Raw genomic sequence first — 12981 nt, forward strand, 5'->3', positions numbered from 1 at the left:
TACAGTCCTATTTTCGTGGCTTGCTTGTTTGTTTAGCTCTGACAATGGAACCAAAGGCGACATCGTAATGCTAAGACCTATCCTTAGGTGCAATTTTGGTGATTTTTTATTTTAAGACAGGGTCTCATAAAGTTCCCCAGGCTAGCCTTGAACTCCTTGTGCCATGAAGGCAGGCCTTAAAACCTGTGATCTTTCTTACCCTCCTAGCGTAGCTGGGATTAGAGGCACCAACCCCATCTTATTTTTTTACATTTATCATAACAAGCATAGTATAAGACTGTCACACTGAGCCGTGTCTTCTAATTTTTATTTTCTCTGAAACTTCACTTCCTCCTTCCTTCCTTCCTTCCTTCCTTCATTTATTTATTTATTTATTTATTTATTTATTTATTTATTTATGTGTTGGGTTTGCAGGCACAAGCAGAAGCCAGAAGTGGCCATTAGATCCCCTTGGCCTGGAGTTACAGGCGGTTGTGAGCCACCCAACACAGGTGCTGGGAACTAAACTGTGGTCCTCTCCAATTGCTTGCAACTTCTGAGCATCTGTCCAGACCCTTCTTCTTCTTCATCCTCAGCCTAAGTATCCTGGAATTGCTCCCAAGACGTGCAGACCCAGGGAACCCCAACCTCATGTCCCCTTTCTCTCCCCTACCAGAAGACACGGTGTCTCAAAAAGGTAACCTGTCTCAAAAAGGATCCTTCAGCTGCACCTGTCAGACTTAGACCCATCTGATAAGGAAAAGCAATAGATAATAATGGCAGATCCCTGGTCTCCCAAGCATGTTTGTTTTTGAGCTCCCAGTCTTACTTTCACAGCCTCATAAGTGTTGGGATTATAGGCATGCATCACCAGGCCCAACACAAACCTTATTTTAAGGTGATTTTTTTCCATTATGTTTTTTTTTAATGTTTGTGCCAAATAAGCTTGCGTATTTGTATAATCATTTGTTTGGGGGCTGTCTGAGAACCGTGATCCAGTTTCAGAAGTCCTCAGACACAGAGAGCTGTCTCGCTGTTGTCGAACTTGGTGCCTAAAGCAGACAAAAGCAACAGAAAATAAAACTAAACTCTATTTCAAAAAAAAAAAAAAAGCCCAAGTTATAACCAGAATGATTGAGAAACTATATTAAGCAGAATAGAGGGTTCTTTCCTTAGAAAATTGATTGCTAACCATCTCTATTTTTATTGCTGTCTCTGCTACATTTCATGGAACCATTTCGTAAGACCAGAACTACATCACATTTCTGGATTCAAGCTGCTTTTAGATATTCCCCTAACAATATTGCAGGCAATTCCCAGGCACCTTGGCCCATCTGTAGAGACTTGTGCAAGATTTGTTTTTAACTCAGCACCTCCCAGAGAGAGGCAGTTCTAGTAGAATCAGGTTCAGATTGCTTTTAAAGAAAGAGCTCCACGATGTTGCCCCTGCCGGTTCCCAGCTCCTGGATTCCAGATCTCTTTCTGCCTTGGTCTCATTTTAGCTAAAGCACAGGCTCTCTCATCCAAATCATTTTGGGAAGTTTTTTTTGGTGGGTGGGTGGGGGAGTAACTGAAAACAGGGAATCACACAATGGAGGTCAGCACTCTCCCACTGAGCAGCATCCTCTCAGTCCATATGCTCAAAATATTTTAGATCTAGAGATGTATCTCAGTGGGGAGGCAAGGTTTGATTCCCAGGACCAGGAAAGAAGAGAGGAAGAAAATCTTTTAATATTTTCTCCCTTTTATAATTACATGTGAGCTCACACATACGTGTACACACATGTGTATACACACACATACACACATACATACACACACACACCCACGTATACACACACACACACACACACACACACACACACACACTTGTGCACGTAGAGATTTGCCACAGTCAGTTCTCTCCTTCTACCATGTGGGTCCCAGGGATGAACTGAGGTCCTCAGTCTTGGTAGCCAGCACCCTTTCCTGCTGAGCCATCTCACTGGTTCCTTAAAAAAATTTTTAAAAGAAAATGAATGAGGAAGATAAAAAAGGATGGAGTGGGTCTCATTTCAGTGAAAAGCATAGATGGGGATAGCTTACAACTCAAGCACCCGTTTCTTCAGTTTTATCTCATTATTCAATCATAAATGCCAATCTTTCTTTTTTGAGCAGGAGTGGGAGGGGCTGAGACAGAATCTTATAATACTATCTTGCATGACCTGGAACGTGCTTTGTAGACCAGCCTTGAACATTCTATGATCCACCTATCCATGCCTCAGGGGTGCTGGGATTACAGACACGCACTGCTGTACCAAAGAGATGATGAAGAGAGGCTTCCTGTTTGTAACGAATGAAAAAGAACAAAGGTGAAGACCCACGAAGGCAGCTGTGTGGATGGATGTCAGGCTGATGAGCAAGCTGAAGTCTCAGAGTCTGATAAATTGTCAGGTGGAGGTTCGTGTGAAGAACAATATACAGGAGGGGGTGCAGGATGTTCGCAGGAAGACTAGGAAGCAAATATTAGTTACCTGGGCGTGGTGCACACCTGTCATCCAGCACTTAGGAGATGGAGAGTGGAAAACCAGGGACAAAAAGCCAGCCTCAGGCTGCAGAATGAGTTTGAGGATAGCCTGGGCTACATGAAACCCTGTGACAAAAAAGAAAAAGAAGCCAGGCAGTGGTGGCACATGGCTTTAATCCCAGCACTTGGGAGGTAGAGGCAGGGGGATTTCTGAGTTTGAGACCAGCTTGGTCTACAGAGTGAGTTCCAGGATAGCCAGGGCTATACATAGAAACCCTGAGATTAAAGGCGTGTGCCACCACTGTCCCACTCTTTCTGAATTTCTTAAAAATAATAGATACAAATATGAGGTAAAGTGTCAGGTTCAATCTCCATCACTGAAAAACACAGTTTTAATATGGTTTTAAGTGTTAAACAAATTAAAGACATTTGAATGCTGATGATATATCAATCCCTAATTGAAGCCCTGGGTATTCCAGTGGAAGACATTTTACACAAATTATTTGTCTTTATTAATTGTATATTATAGCCAGTTACAGGGACACACACCTATAATACTATCATTTGGGGCTAGCTGAGACAGGAGGAGTGTAGGTTTGAGGGTAGCCTGGGCTGAACAGTGAGCCTCTGTCTCAAAATCAAGAATAAAGACAAAAATGTGCATGGTAGAGATCTGCTTACCCACCACTTCTGCTCTAGGGATCTATTCTGTGATGGATCTCAATATTGTATTGAGTCTGTTCGAATTTTTTTCCATTTTCTTTTAGTCATTTTCATTTTCTTGGGATGACGTGAAATAAAGCACAGGCTGGCTTTAAACCTATTGTTTGACCAAGGATAGCCTCTCTGAACCCCCCCCCAAGTGCTTAAGTGTTGGGATTATGAGTGTGAGTCACCACGCTCAGCTTTCTATACATCCTAAAACCCACATAGCCACAAATAAAGTCCTGCCCGCATTCTCTATCTTGAAGAACAACTAGCAACATGGTGTGATAGAGTACAGATAGGGAGCTAGGGGGCCAATCAAAGTCTGACATCAAAAGCTGGGCATGGTGACACATGCCTATAATCCCAGCACCCAGGAGACAGAGACAGGACAAGGGAATGCAAGGCTATCTTCAGCTGCAGAGTGAAAGGGCCAGCCTGGGCTACACGAGATTGTCTCAATTAAAAAAAAAAAAAAGGGATAGGGAGGAATCTTGGCAGGAGACACAGTGGGAAAGAGAGGTGGGGGAGAACAGATATGTATGCCAAAGCTATAAGGAAAGCCATTACTGTACATGCTAACCTAATAAAAAGGCAATAGAATGAGCATGCATCACCAAGCCATGTGTAACAGATGTGTGCGCCTATGATATCTGTGTGCAAAAAACGAAGTGAGGGATATGGCTGAAACTGTCAGTGGCGGTTAACTCTGGAGGAAAATTAAGAGTGGGAATGAGGTAGATTATGATCACCCCCTTATAAATTTAGTACTGTGTGAACCACTTGCAATGATAACATATTTGTATATATATATATATATATATATATATATTTTAATAATAGATAAGGGGGGAAATAGCATGGTGCTTCAAAGAAGCCAGAAAAAAAATCTGACAGATGGCCTGTCAGAACAGTGGGGTGGGAAGCAAGCATTAGGAGGAAAACATAGGAAAAAAATATCAAGTCAATATCCTCAGTTAATTAAAAGTAAAGTTAGAGAGAGAGAGAGAGAGAGAGAGAGAGGATATCAAAATAGCCAGAACCTTAAACCAAAGTAGAAAATTAGAGAGACCTTGAAGCTGTGCCCTGTGACCACAGCTCATTACATCTGTGATTTATGAAGATTGTTTTGTCAAAACCCGAGCACGGAGAGTGTTTCTTACAGCTCTATTTCAAGAGGCTGGGAGGCATCGTTTCATTTCAACACCCAAGAGGAACAATCATGAGCCAAGAAAGATTTAAATATCCCCTGAGACAAGAATTTTGCCTGCCAACTTTTAAGGAGCTGGGATTTTCTTGTCATGATGAAGGGAGATGCTGGGCACAGAATGGATTCTCAGGAAAAAGTCAGAGACTAACAGGGGGGGGGGGTGTGCCTTGACAAGTCAGGCATTTTATTATAGTCTAGTATTTATTTATTTATTTAAAAACCAACAACTGTTTTGTTTGATGCACGCTATTCCAGATAAATATCACATTCTAGTTCTTGATCTTTAGCTGTCTGTTTGAATTTTCATATAACTCCTGTAGCCTAGCAGTTTAGATAAAACGACATCTCAGGATTATCCTAGGTGGCTCTCACAACAGGCCTAGCTGGTCCCGGGTAGAAACAGTGAACGTGTTTGGTTTTTCCTCGGATCGTATCTGTGTAGTGGTGTAAGGGATAGACAGTAGATGGTTCGTGTAGGAGCAGAAGACACGGGATGGTAAGTGAGGTACAAAGGCTTAGTGAACTAGGTAGAGAGGAGGTGAATGAGCGGCCTTGCATTCGTCACAGGATTTTAAAATCTGTTGTGCAGATATGGATAAAACGCAGCTGTCACACTGAAAATGGAAAGGCTCTAATTTACACGGTGTTCCACCAGATGTAATATCAAATACTTGAAATTCTATTACTTGTGAGGAGGGGGCAGAAGCGTCAGGTTCAGGGTCACCCTCTGCTAGATAGGGAAGTTGAGGCCAGTCTGGGCTACAGACAAACACAACAACAACAAAAACCAAGCAAAGTAAAACAAATTACAAAATGACAACTGCCAATTCTTGTCAAATTATAGATAAACGTGAGGGTGGACATGAAGGGGGTGGGGTGCGTACAAGCAAACCATACCAATGTAAGTGCAAGAGGTGGGCGAGCGGTGGGAACCTTGTCATTCCATAGCTGTGTTTGTTCCTTTTCTTGTTGCTGTAACAAAAACAACCAACGGAGGGAGGTTCTATTTGGTTCAGGGTTTTAGAGCATACCGTCCAAGATGGAGGGACAGACATGGCTGTAAAAGCCTAAGCAAGCTGGCCTGTTGAGTATACATCATAAATCAGACAGACATAAGTGCTTCTACTCTGCTGGTGTCCTGTTTTCATTGCTGAAGCTGTAATTTAAAACAACAAACAAAGAAACAAACAAATAGTCCTGGCAAAAAGCAACCTAGGGGAGAAAGGTTTTAGATTAGCTGAGAATCCAGTTCTAGTCCTCACTGTGTAAAGGCACAGAAGCTGGAGCCTGCCACCGGTGGCTATATTTACACCCATAGTAAAGCACAGAAAGAGGGTGAATCGTGTGTGCCAAATACTCCGCTCATCTTCTCTCCTCTTATAGAATCCAGGACTGAAGCCAAGAGAATGGCGTTGCCCACAGTGGACTGATCTTCCTACTTAAATTAGTGCAATCAAGACAGTCTCTCAAAACATACCCACAGGCTGACCTAGGCAGCTTGGTAGGTGATTCTAGATCACATGTTCACATGTGTAGCTCAGGATGGCCTCAAACTTTTGAGGTAACCAGATAAGATCTTCTGATGCTCCTGCCTCTACCCCTTGAGTGCTGGGATTGCAGATTTGTGTCACTGTGCGCAATCTATGTGGTGCTAGAAACCTGGGCCTTTGTGGATGCAGACGTGCATTCTAGCAACCGAGCTATACATTTCCCACAGACAACCTTTTACAAGTGTGCACACATGTGTCTTAGAATTTCTATTGCTGCAATGAAACACCAAGACCAAAAAGCAAGTTGGGGAGGAAAGAGTTTATTCAGCTTACACGTTCAGATCATAGTCCATCATTGGAGGAAATCAGGGCAGGAACTCAAGCAGGGATGGAACCTAGAGGCAGGAGAGGATGTGGGGGAATACTGCTTCTGCTGGCTTGCTCAGTGTGCTTTCTTATAGAGCCCAGGACCACCAGCCCAAGGACAGCCCCATCCACCATTTGCTGGGTCCTCCCCTACTGATCATTAATTGAAGAGAATGCCTTTCAGCTGGATCTCTTGTAGGCATTTCCTCAACTGAGGCTTCTTTGTCTGTGCTGACCATAGCTTGTGTCAAGTTGACACAGAAACCAGACAGTACAACACGTGTGTGGGGTGTCTGTGTACATATGTGGGCATGGGTGTGGAATCCAGAGGTTGAAGTTAGACATCTTCTACTACTTTCTACCTTATTTTTTTGAGATGGAGTCTCTCCCCGTCACTAAACATGGAACTTATGGGAGATGTTTTCAGCTAGGCTCGCTGACCAGCAACTCCCTGGGATCCACCTACCTCGAGCACCTCCCAGCACTGGGATTACAGACACGTGCCCAGGTTTTGCACAGGTGCTGGCGAATCAGAACTTCGGTCCCCATGCTTGTACAGCAAGCACCTTACACACCAAGCCCTCTCCCTGGCCCTCGTACACCACTTTTCAAATCCCTTCTTAAGGCAAACTGTAACAAACTAGACTCCTGGAAGTGATGCTGTGTGCAGAAGTGGGCTTTGTTCAAGTCCTGTAGGCTCACATCTGCATAATAAAGGCATTTGGCTTCTGCTCCCGGTAGCTCTTCATTATTTAGATGATAGGACGGAAAACTCTAGTGGACACCTGAGATGCAGCCAGTAACAGAGCCTCTGTTATCCTGAGTGCTAGTCCCTGGTCAGCCTTCCTGTCAGCTCATCCAAAGACTACAGCAAACAGACCCATGTCTTTTTTTGTCTTCAGGCTGAGTCTCTCTATTTCGGCCAGGATGGCTTTGAACTCATCACCTGCGATGCTGGTATTAAAAGGTGTGCACCTTCACTCCCAGACCAAATCTTTTCTTGTTTCAGTTAAGACTGAGTAAGCTCCTTGCTTTCTTCAAGTCTGAAAGAAGACACTGAACATTGTGATTTTGTTTGGCCTTTTGTGGGGGGCAGGGGTGGGGGAGGTGTCGAGACAGGGTTTCTCTGTGTAGCCTTGGCTGTCCTACAGCTCGCTCTGTAGACCAGGCTGGCAACATCAATCTTCAATCAAAGCTGACAGTACTTTTTTTTTCCTGGCTAGAAGTTGTAAAGATAGAGAAATGTAGAACTCTGAAACATGAATCATCATTTATATGGACTGAACCTTGAAGATTATTATAACATGAACCCCATTTTAAAAACAAATTCTGATTTGTTGTGTTTTATGTGTATGAGCATTTGTATGTGTTCCGTGTGTGTGTCTGGTGCCTGTGGAGACCTGAGGAGGGTATTGGATTTGGAGTTACAGGCAGCTGTGGGCCACCAGGTGGGTGGGAACTGGTCCCTGATTCTCTGCAAGAGCAATAAATGCTCTTGACTGCTGAGACTTCCACTCTAGCCTGGCCACAGTTCTTGTTGTTATTGTTGCTTTGTTTCACTTATTTGTTTTTGGACACAGGCCTTATATAGTCTAGGCTGGCCTTGAACTTTCTATGAAGCTAAGAATGGCTCTGGATCCTCCCTCCTCTACCTTCCTGGTGCTAGGCTTTTACCACCCCACCCTGCCAATGCAAGCCTTTTGATTTCTCAGATTTGTCTTCTGGAAACTTTCTCTCTACAAATCTACTTAAGTGACTGTCAATGCCATGGGCATCTGTGCCCGAAGGAGCAAACCCCCATTGTTAACGGAGAGTCCTGTTGGTGACTTACTAATCCTGTAGGCTAAGAAAGCAAGATTTGAGTGCTAATGGGCAGAGTCACTGTTCTGGGTTCCATCCCAGCACTGGAAAGGAAAGGGAACCTTGTCAGCCACAACAAAGGTGCTCGGTGGGAGGAGAAATCCCATGAAATACTTGGTTCATGGTAATGCTACAGGCTGCCACTCTAGTCAACTGTATATCCCTGAATCGTGGGCCTGTCTTTCTTTCTGTCTCTGTCTCCATTTCTCTCTGTCTGTCTCTTTGTCTCTATGTTTCTGTCTCTCTGTCTCTCTCTCTCTGTGCACTCTCTCTCTCTGTGTGTGCTCTCTCTCTCTGTGCGTGCTCTCTCTCTCTGTGCGCTCTCTCTCTCTCTCTCTCTCTCTCTCTCTCTCTCTCTGTCTCTGTCTCTCCCCACCCCCAACTCTGTACATGCCATGACTTTCAGACAAAATGCTTCCAGTTATCATACTCATCCCAACCCCTTTATCTACCACACTCTCTGCAAGTACCAAGCTTGTGTGCCTGGGAGATGGCTCAGTGGGGCCAACAGCTGCTGGGTGAGGATGAGCAGAGTCCCGGCCTGTAACCCACCGTGGTAGAAGGAGGACTCACTCCTGAGAGCTGTCCTCTGACCCTACGGATGCACTGTAAGGACTCTTGTTATTTTGTAAGCTAATTTTGAGAAGAAGGAATGGAAGGGGGGGAGGACAAAGAAAGGAGAGGAGAAGGGAAGGTGTGTGGATGGGACAGTGTTCAGGAAATGGTACAGTACTGAAACTGACCTTCAGTCTCATCCCTGTCACCATAGTGCACCAAGCCTGGACCCTGGTCCTAGAACAAATTGTTTCCCATTGAATCGAAAGCCAAAGACAAGTCTTGTAACAAAGCTAAATTATTAATGGCTTTCCAAAGTGGACCGTTAATCACTGACAAGACTCTCCCCACCCTTTGCTTGTTAGTGGCTGATCGCAAGGCTTAACTTTCTCTTTGTTCCCCAAGCAGTACACGGAGAATGTTTTGAATCTTTGCCATATTACAGGATGACAGGATGGGGCTTCCTAAGGGTGCTGGGATGGGCCTCAGTTGTATTGCACAGGCAGTCAAGCAAGAAAGCTGTCCCTAAATTAGTCCCTATGCCAGACCAAGTATCTTGAGAAAATGAACTCTTTAGAAAGGCGTCTAGCCATCTTTTTCTCTTCTTTTCTTCTTCCTTCTCTCTCTCTCACCCTTTCCTTCCTTCCTTCCTTCTTTCTTTCTTTCTTTCTTTCTTTCTTTCTTTCTTTCTTTCTTTCTTTCTTTCTTTCCCTCCATGTTGTGTGTGTGTGTGTGTGTGTGTGTGTGTGTGTGTGGTGTGTACAGGTGCTCACAGAGGCTAGAAGGCATCAGATCCCTGTGAGCTACAGTTACAATTATGAGTGCCCAGTGTGGGTGTGGAAACCAAACTCTTGTCCCCTGGAAAAGTAGTAAATGCTCTTCTTAATCACTGGTTCAACTTTACAGACTGGATATTTACTAATATGCAAGATAATAATAATAATAATAATAATAATAATAATAATAATAATAGTAGTAGCAGTATCAATATTTCCATCTAGAATTAAAGCTGAATATTACCTAAGTATGGCAGTATGCAACTATATTTCCAGCATTTGGTATGTGAAGGTAGGCAGGCCATGAGTTCAAGTCCAGCCTGGTCTACATAGTAAGATGTGAGGACAATCTGGCTGAGATATCTGTCACCCAGTTGATAGCCTGTATTGATTGGGCTAATCTGGTTGACTAGGCTGATGCCCCTTTCCTCCTTCATTGTTCCATGTGTGTGCCTCTGAGGGTCCATGATCAGAGATTGACCCTTTTGGGGGTTTGGTGGTGGTGTGTGTGTGTGTGTGTGTGTGTGTGGTGAATGTGCAAGTGTGTTTTCAGATATGTCTTATGTTGCATGCACATGCAGAAGCTAGAGAAGGTCATATGGACTCCTGCTCTGTCAGCCTCTGCCTTATTCCCTTGACACAGGGTATCTCACCAAACCTGGAAGTAGGTGGGCAGCCCACAAACACCAGTGATTCTTCCATCTTTGTCTCCACATACGATAGCCACTTATTACATGGGTGTTGGATACCTGAACTCAGGTCCTCATGCTTGCATAGCAAGTGACCTTACCCACTGACCTTACCCACTGACCTTACCCACTGAGCAAGTGACCTTACCCACTGAGCCATTTCCTCTGTGCTGTTCTTCGGTCAGGAGTCAAGGGTTGAGGGTCAACCTTCGTTCTCCAGCTAGATCTTCCAAACAACTTTTCATGATCATTTTGTATTATTGCTGTACACACAGATCAGAATAGTGCTCAGCCCTCATCAGAGAAACTTCTTCTTGGTAATTAACACAGAGACCCACAGCTGGACAATGTGCAGAGAGTGAGAGACCTAAGAGCACTCAGCCCTTTATATGATATCTTTATTAAACTCATCTTGTCGGAGCTCAGGGATAGGTGCAGAAGAGACGGAAAGAACAGAAGTGGTAAATGACTCCATGGGAACTGTGTTCTCCAGACACAACAGGACCGATATACACATGAACACAGAGACTGTGACAGCACAAGATCTGCACAGGTTTAAGCCAGCCAGGGTGGCGGCACTGGGAAAGGGAAGTGGCCATAGTGTCTCACTTCTAACCATGAAGCCATTCCTGATTGATGACTGCTGGCAAAGGGAAAAAGTTTTCTCCATAGAGTGTCATTGGTTATATCAAAAATAATCCAGGGCGGGCCCCATGCCCAGCAGTTGGCCAACACAAGATGGACTCTATACTCCAGTGCTGTATTTGTTTTGTTTTGTTTTGTTTTTTGCAAAAGAGAGAGTGAGAATATAAAGTTTGGTGGGTAGAGAGGTGGGGGGACCTGGGAGGAGTTGGGGTAGGGGAAAGGATATGATCAAAATATATTGTATAATTTTTTTTGGTTTATGAAAACATAATTTTTCTGTGTAGTTCCAGCTGTCTTGGAACTCCCTCTAGACAAGGGTGACCTCGAACTCACACAGATCCACCTGCCTCAGCGCACAAGAGCTGGGATCAATAGCATGCTCTACCACTGAAAAGAAATTAATGAGAAAATAAAGGTCTTTTTGAAGGAAAATATAAAATCATCCCACTTCTGAGACCGGGGGATACACCCATGTGATGCACTGTAAGGAGAAGCCTGCTTTTATTTCCTTCTGTTTGCTTGTGTGCACCTGCTTGTGCACCCACGACTTCTTCCCCACTACCTCTTCCTTTCATGCTTAGGCACAGATATGGAGGTCAGAGGAGATCTCCGAGGAACCAGTTCTCTCCTTCTACCTTTATAGATGCCATTTTATAGGTCAGAACACAAGGCGCTGTGCTTACGTTGCAAGCATCTTTAGTCGTACCCCCGAGTCAGCCCACCATCCTGGTGGTTCGAAGATTGCAGAGGACTCTGAACTTCGGCTTTGCAAACTTCATAGACATTTTCGATCGCCTGTCATGCTTCATCAACATTTTCCAAGATAAGCTTGTCCGTCCTTGTCACAGCCTGAGTAAAAGCCTTGCCTGTGATGAGCGGCGGGTGCATCCAAACAGCACCTGCTTGAAACGAGGCCCATCAATCACCCATGGCTACGGTCAAAAAGCTGTTGTTCTTCTAATACTAGATAAAAATTCACGAAATGCCTACCATGCATTAGGAATAGTAGTAAGTAAGCCCGGCAGTGGTGGCTCAGGCCTTTAATCCTGGCACTTGGGAGGCAGGCAGATTTCTGAGTTCGAGGCCAGCCTGGTCTACAGAGTGAGTTCCAGGACAGCCAGGACTACACAGAGAAACCCTGTCTCAAAAAAGGTCGTAAGTATCTTATCTAATGTATACTACTAACTTATTTAGAATTTTCCTACAACTCTGTAGGTAGATGTGATTAGTATTTCCATTTCCTAAATTAAAAAAAGAGTAATCTAGGTGTTAGCCAGTAAAGGCAACAATTCAAAACAAACAAACAGCCCAGGTGGCCTGCAGGCCTTTAATCCCAGCACTTGGGAGGCAGAGGCAAGTGGATTTCTGAGTTCGAGCCCAGCCTGGTCTACAAAGTGAGTTCCAGGACAGCCAGGGCTACACAGAGAAACCCTGTCTCGAAAAACCAAAAACAAACAAACAAACAAACAAACAAACAAACAAACCATGTAAGACAAGAGCAACCATGGTGGCATGGACCTGTAATCTCTGTGCTCAGAAGGCTGTGAATTCAAGACCAGACTGAATTCTGTACCAAGTCCAAGGCTAGCTTGAATTACCTCACTAAGACACTGCTACAAAAAGGAAACCTAACTGGGGTAAGGGATTCAGTTGGAGGGACAGTTGAAGACAGAACAAAGACAAAGTATAGTGACACAGATGTGCGACGATGCCCTGCTGAGACACCGGATGTTAACCTAAAAATCTCATAAAGGTCAATAAAAGGCTGGTTTTTGAGACAGGGTGTCTATAGCTTTGACTGTCCTGGAACTCTCCATAGAGCAGGGTGGCCTAAAACTCAGAGATGCACTGGTACTCGGGTATCCTGAATGCTGGAACTAAAGGCGTGCACCACCACCGCTCTGTAAGACAGCCTCTTACATCCTTCAGTGGCAAAGTATTTACCTAGCAAGGCCTTGAATTTGGACCCTAGTACCACTTGGTGGGCATGACTGTGGGTGTGGCTTGGTATGAGTACTTGTGGGAGGGGGAAACCTCAAAATCTAAAAGCAGGGGGGCTTGGTGAGTTACTCCCCTCTCCCTGCAGTCTCATTTTTGAAGCTGAAATATGGAAGCTCAGGGTTTTTTCTTTCTTTCTCAGTAGTCAGTTCTAAGGTACTTTACCTTAAATGCCTTATCTGAATGCTCTAGGACCATCATG

Source organism: Mus musculus, chromosome 8 (assembly GCF_000001635.26).
Source record: "Mus musculus strain C57BL/6J chromosome 8, GRCm38.p6 C57BL/6J".
NCBI lineage: Eukaryota > Metazoa > Chordata > Mammalia > Rodentia > Muridae > Mus > Mus musculus.